The sequence below is a fragment of the Saimiri boliviensis genome, chromosome 2 (assembly GCF_048565385.1).
Source record: "Saimiri boliviensis isolate mSaiBol1 chromosome 2, mSaiBol1.pri, whole genome shotgun sequence".
Classification (NCBI taxonomy): Eukaryota; Metazoa; Chordata; class Mammalia; order Primates; family Cebidae; genus Saimiri; species Saimiri boliviensis.
The window spans coordinates 78,002,280-78,009,399 of record NC_133450.1 but is presented as its reverse complement, the minus strand read 5'-3'; the positions used below and the strand labels follow the sequence as shown (position 1 = coordinate 78,009,399).

General features: G+C 39.9%; 1 long non-coding RNA gene across 1 annotated transcript; it reads right to left on the bottom strand.

Annotated features, from left to right (window-relative positions):
* Positions 1-418: 418 nt before the first annotated feature.
* Positions 419-7,110, bottom strand: LOC141583603 (uncharacterized). The gene is made up of 2 exons (XR_012516268.1): positions 7,023-7,110; positions 419-6,739 (listed from the first exon to the last, which is right to left on the bottom strand). It is a non-coding gene; the product is annotated as an uncharacterized LOC141583603 (long non-coding RNA).
* Positions 7,111-7,120: the final 10 nt, after the last annotated feature.

The window sequence follows — 7,120 nt, the reverse complement described above, 5'->3', positions numbered from 1 at the left end:
GAGGTCGAGAGATCGAGACCATCCTGGTCAATATGGTGAAACCCTGTCTCTACTAAAAATACAAAAAATTAGCTGGGCATGGTGGCGCGTGCCTGTAATCCCAGCTACTCAGGAGGCTGAGGCAGGAGAATTGCCTGAACCCAGGAGGCAGAGGTTGCGGTGAGCCGAGATCGCGCCATTGCACTCCAGCCTGGGTAACAAGAGCGAAACTCCGTCTCAAAAAAAAAAAAACAAAACAAAACAAGAAAAGACAATAAACAGCAGAAAGAAAGAATATGGCAGAGAAATCTGACTACGGATCCTAGCTTCCCCTGCTACCATCTTCACCTCTCCTGAGTCAAAAACGTGGGGGAGAAGGGTCTTTGTTGCTTTCCTGAAAAGTTTTCAAGCCCTATAAAGAAGGCTTATAACACAGAAATACGTTTGGTGATCTGAAATGTATTCACAAATGAAAATATTGCAAAGAAATGTGTGTTACATTGAGAAATAATTAAGGCATGTGATCAAGGATACATATTAATTTTATGAGAGCATTTTACAGGAAAAATATGTTGATTCCTGTTATGGACTGAATGTGCCCCACCCTTCCAAATTTAATATTAGAGACTGACCCCTAGTGTGATGGTATTTGAGATGGGGCCTTGGGGAGGTAATCAAGTTTAAATTAAGTCATAAGGATGAGGTCTTAATCCTCACCCTTATGACTAGGAAAGACCATATGCGGACACAGAGAGAAGGTGGCCCTCTGCAAGCCACAAGAGAACACTTAGCAGAACACCGTGATGATGGCACCCTGACCTTGGAGCCTCCAGAACCGTATGAAAATTAATTTCTGTTGTTTAACTCAGTCTATGGTATTTAGTTATGGCAGCCCAAGCTGACTGAGACATAACTAAGACATATCTAAGTATTTCAAAGAAAGAATATCTTGATTCCTCAGCTTTCACACAAAATGGGTTAAAACGTTCCTAGTTCCCAAATCTCTGCTGCAATAATTGCAACTTAGTGCCCCTTACTTATAACATAGACTTCCAGACATTGTTTCTGACATTGAGTCCATATTTACCTTTGTTTGGTTTAATATAATTATAGAAAGGAACATTGCTTGAGCTTCCATCATCATTCCTTGAAATTTATGAGCCAAAGATCAGGCTTGAAAGACTAATGAATGTTACTGAAGCTGAACTGAAAAGATTCCTTGGGCAGATTGACTGGTCAATCGAAGTTTCTGGGGTTTTCCTCACCAAACATATTTAACAATCGAAATATACTGGGCAGTGTACAACATCTCAATGTTTGCGTGTTACACCGCCTTAGCACTGCTATGAAAATAGTCTGTGTGCTGCAGGGAAACTAGTGCTACTACTCTAGCCAGGTGGACCATACAATTAATGTCTGAACCAGGGATAAAGATGGTCTGCATTATATGGTTAATTTTTCAGCCCAATTGGATGCTCTCCAAAGATGAAAGAGGGAGACACAATATGAAGGAGATCATATAAGCCAGAAGAGACAGTGAGAGCTTAGAGCTGACTTCGTTCTTGAAGAGATTTCCAGTGTAGTCCATATGATTCCCCTCCCCCAATTCTTTTCCCCTTATCTAATCTTGCACAATTAAAACTGTCAAATATATTTCCATATGATTCCCATCCCACAATTCTTTTCCCCTTATCTAATCTTGCACAATTAAAACTGTCAAATATATTTCTTATCTTAAAATTTCACTTTACATTCTACAGTGTTTCAGCTTTGTAGTCCTGTTTAACTATTGGGGCATCTGCGGGGACTTGTTTTAATACTCTCAGCATAACTAAGAAATAAGCAGATATTCTGAATGCTGTCTGGTCTGCAGCTACTCGTTTTAAAATTATTTTTCTACTAGTCAAGCATTGTAGTGAGAAGGGGAGAAAGAGTAGAACAAAAAGTTTCAGATCAAACTTCTGACTGTGAACAATCAGTTGAGATAAGTCACTAACTTCAGGCCAGCTATGCAATTATTCCTAATACAATCGTGCCACAGATGTATTGCTAAGAACAAAGGCCCTGGCTCTGCTCCTATATTTAAGGTAAAGGAGCCTCTATTAAAATGGTCCCAGTATAGTATACTTGATAAAGCTGGTAATATTGGTTAAATGTGACGTAACTCTTTCCAGGGTGTCTTGATCCCCAAAGATTCTTTAGAAATAAATCCCCTAAAGCAATGGTCTTTAACTAGGGGTGGGCGACAAAATCACCCTGGAGATTTTGCGTAGTCAGTTGGTGATGGACATGTGCATTTACCCCTTGCTGTCTTGGTGGTTCTCCTGTGTACCCTGGCTCTTAAGCCATCTGCTTTTATTTCTTTTTCTTTCTTTTCTTTTCTTTTTTTTTTTTTAAGATGAAATTTTGCTCTGTTGCCCAGGCTGGAGGGCAATGAGGTGATCCCAACTCGTTGCAACCTCCACCTCATTGATTCAAGTGATTCTCCTGCCTCAGCCTCCCAAGTAGCTGGGATTACAGGCATGCACCACCATGCCTGCTAATTTTTGTATTTTTAGTACAGATGGGGTTTCACCATGCTGGCCCAGCTGGTCTCAAACTCCTGACCTCAAGTGAGCTGCCCATCTCGGCCTCCCAGAATGCTGGGATTACAGGCATGAGCCACCACACCCGGCCTGTTTTTATATCTTCACTTGGCTAAAACTCAACTATGCTTAAAACGAAATAACAATAGTCTTTCTCTGAACTGTAATTACAGAAATTTTGTCTCCTTGTGCTTCTACACACATGGCCATAATTCAGTCTGCTTTTCATGGTGATTATGTTTGTTAAGAGAGATTGGGTATTCAGTGTATTAGGGAGAGCTATAGTTCTGAGTTTGTGGTGTAAGTATTCTGATCCCTTTGAGCCTTCAGTCCAACAAGGCAGTCATTTTTGAGCTCATCCAATTTTGTAGAAATAAATGCTTGTTTTGTTGATTATCTGCTAGCTCCTTACCTGTTTATTTAACTGCCACTCAATGTCAATCTACAGAGCTACTCACATGCTTAAGATTTCTATCCTGCTATTATGAAATCAAAAATCTACATGTATTTATCTGGTCTTTGTGTTCTTCCCAAGAACCTGGCAGGAACATTTTTGTGGGTTTCAAATTATAAGCAGTTCAGTGTTTTCACATTCAGCCATATATACTCTTGGGGGAGCATAAGACATTCCAAGAAGTTTCCTGATGGTATTCTGGGCAAAACAGTTTTAAAAGAATGAACTGTCAGCTAGTCAATACAAATGTACTTTTTACTGAAACTGATCTGCCTATATTCCAGCCTTTCTTCCTACCTCCCCTATTGCAACTGTCCTTTTACAAAAATAGGCATACTTAACTATCCAAAACCTGACTCGCAGTCTGTCCTATGGTATAAAAACCTCTGGGCTTGAAATAAAGGAGCACTTCTAAATTTTGGTGCCAGAACCCAAAGTATGGCTTCTGTCTTTTTTGGCTTACATATATTCCTATTAAGAGTGAACTGTAAAAAAAAAAAAAAAAAAGAGTGAAATGTGGCATGATAAATGAATATTTTGGCCCATGATGGAATGTTCTAAATTGAAATATAGAATCCTGCAGTTATAGGGGATGATAATTTTCCATTGAGTTTTTCAGTTCTTCCATTCATGAATGATTGTCCAAGAACATATTCCCCTGAGGAAGATTTTGAGAGTTTTATTCAAACTCACAAAATAACCAAGACAGTTCATCTGTCTACTGGAGAGCTTCTCCATGGGAGGTTTAAGCAGAAGGACAGTGATTCAGATGGAAGTCTGAGATGAGAAAGAAGAGAAAGTAATAAAAGTGTGGGTAAACATTTTCATATGAAAATGTTATGAAATTTTCATATTATGGGATAATTATGAAAAGCAGTAAAATAATGATGCTTATTGAGATTAAAAGATGCATTTAATATGCTAGACAGTAATAGCATATTTATCCAAAGAAGGGTTAATGTTGTTAAAGCATTCTAAGGTCCTAGCATGATCCAGAAGAAAGACAATCATTATGATTAATTTTATATTTTAAACACTGATAAGCATGTATGTTTTAATTTATTTAAAATAATAAAACTAAAGAGTAAAACATTTAAATTAGAGGGGAAAGGTGAAATGAAAAGTATTTAGTACATTTCACAGAAAGCAGGAAAAGATTTTAAAAAGGAACATCTGAAACCCAAATTAAGACAGATTTAAATCCATCATGAAGTTTACGTGATAGTGGAGGAAACATACAGTTAACAAGTCAAATGAATACATGTAATTTTATATAGCAATATATACTGTGCAGAAAAACCAAACAGGATAAAGCATTAGCTGGTGCCTAGGAAGAGACTATTTTTAGGTAAGGGAAGACATAAGATACAAAGAGGAGGTAAATAAGACTCTAAGGGTTTTTGTTTTTTAGTAGAGACAGTTTCACCATGTTGGTCAAGCTAGTCTCAAACTCATGACCTTAGGTGATCCACCCACTTAGCCTCCCAAAATGCCGGGATTACAGGCGTGAGCCACCATGCCTAGCTACACCTGAGCAATAACAGGCTGAGAAGGGAAGAGGGGCCAAGAAGGAGACTGAGAAGAGACAGCCAGTGAAATGGGAGGAAGTGTTTCAAGAAGGATGGTATGATCAACTGTGCAATTAAGAATGTCTGGCTTATTTACTGCAAACATCTCTCCCAGACCTGGAAACACAGCCAGTAGCAGAGTCATTGTTAAGTTACCATAGGGCCAGGGACAGTGGCTGCTGCCTGTAATCCTAGCACTTGGAGAGGCCAAGGCAGGCAGAATGCATGAGCCCAGGAGTTCAAGAGCCCAGCCACGGGCAACATGGTGAAATGCATCTCTACAAAACGTACAAAAAATTAGCCAGGTGTGGTTGCACCTGCCTGTAGTCCCAGCTATCTGGAAGGCTGGATCAACTGCACTTCAGCCTGGGCGACAGAGAAAGACCTTGTCTCAATATTAACAAGTTACCAAAGACTCAGCAGGGCACATATACAGAGCACAGTGACTAAATGCAAGAGTCCAGAAGCCAGACTATCTGAATTGTGGCTTAACCTCTTCGTAGTTGTGATCTGTGTGATCTTGGGCAATTTATTTAATGACTCTGTGCTTTGTTATCCTTATCTGTAAAATGGGGGTAATAGAATTTGTTTCCTCTAGTAGTCATGACTAAATGGGTTTTTTTGGGGGGAGGGGGTTGAGACAGGGTCTCACTCACTCTGTTGCTTACTGGAGTGCAGTGGCATGATCATGACTGACTTCAGCCTCTGAACTCCTGTGCTCAAGTGATCCTTCCACCTCTGCCTCCTGAGTAGCTGGGGCTACATGTGCCTGCCACCACACAGTTCTGATTTTGTATACATTTTGTAGAGATGGGGTCTGCCTACGTTGCCCAAGCTGGTCTCAGACTCCCGAGCTGAAGCAATCCTCTCACCTTGACCTCCCAAAGTGCTGGGAGAGTTTTGCTTTTGTTCCCAGGCTGGAGTGCAATGACATGATCTCAGCTCACGGCAACCTCCCCTTCCCAGGTTCAAGCGATTCTCCTGCCTCAGGCTCCTTAGTAGCTGGGATTACAGACATGCCCCACCACATCTGGCTAATTTTGTATTTTTAGAAGAGATGGGGTTTCTCCACGTTGGTCAGGGTGATCCTGAACTCCCGACCTCAGGTGGTCCGCCCACCTCAACCTCTCAAAGTGCTGAGATTACAGGTGTGAGCCACCGTGACTGGCCTCGAGTTAGTATTTTTAAAGCACTTAGAATATACCAGACATAAAGTAGGAACTATGTATAAAAGGAGAGGGAAATCCCTACAATGGCAAAGATGGGAAAAACAACTTTGCTTTTCAAGTACTGACTTGCATTGTCAGAAGATTTAAATTGGCACTAGACTTAGGTAACAATTAATCAGCATGTCTGATTGGATTAACTATATTCTGATAAAGACAACACCATGAAGTAAACCATGGCTGAAACATGTTTAGTTCCTCTTAACTGAAGTATTTTGCATTTAAGGTGTATGTTCATGTATGTTCATAAAAAGTTACATTTTTATTGTCATAAAGAATCTTCTATTAAGTGCTTACTGGCACAGAATACTATCACTTTTTGACAGAGTGTGGCCTTTTCTCTTTTAGTCTAAAATAACTGCAGCTGAAAGGTAACAATAATAAACACTTTCTGTATACAGATTAACAACAAAAAATAGGTTATCTGCTTGGTGTTAGATATTGCAACGAGACAAATAATTTTGCGTAATACACTGAAGTAGGTGCTTTGAAGAACTCATAAAAGTTTATGACTAATTCGTTTGAAAGATAAAACGCAAATACATCATTAGATTACACAATTAGAGTATATGGCTAATGACTCATGAATGATATAGAAGTGTTAAAACGTAAGACGGGGCAGAGGTCACTGCTGATTGTAGGGAAGTTTCATGAATGAAGTGAGGCTTTTATCTGGGTCTAGGAAAATGAAGTAATTACAATCACTACATTTTAGTAAAAGCAAGGACTCAACGTATCTCTCACGTGAACATTTTCAGTAAATAACTGGAGAAAGCAGTTATTTAAGAGAGCAAAATAACGTTGGCTCAAATCCAGGTCGAAAAGTTGCAAGTCTGGTCCAGAGAAGGCGGTGTATACTCCATAGCCTCATTCAAAGGAATAGCAACAACGAAGAGGAACCAGTTAAGGAGACTGAAAAGGCGGGGCCTGTAAGGAAAAGCACAGCAACAAATGTAAAACTTTCCCAATAATACTTTCATAACACTTCTACTTTTATCTAAAACTGTCCCACAGCTTTTTTTTTGAGGTTGAAAATTCAAAAGTATTCAATTCTCAGATTTTTCTGAGAAATACCGAGATACTTACATTATTAACAACTATCTAGAAAGCTATTGCTTTATGCCCCACTGTAAACCACCACTGCGGCCTGAGATCCTAGTTCTACTCCTAGCCACGGGGTTCCCGCGTCGTTTCCGTTGGGTTATCCCACCTCTGTGCTATGATCCTAGCGCCCTCCCTGCCTCCAGTGGAATAAACACTACAACGTCTGGCCCTCGGTGCTGGAAGGAAATCGGCTTCTTGCCCGCA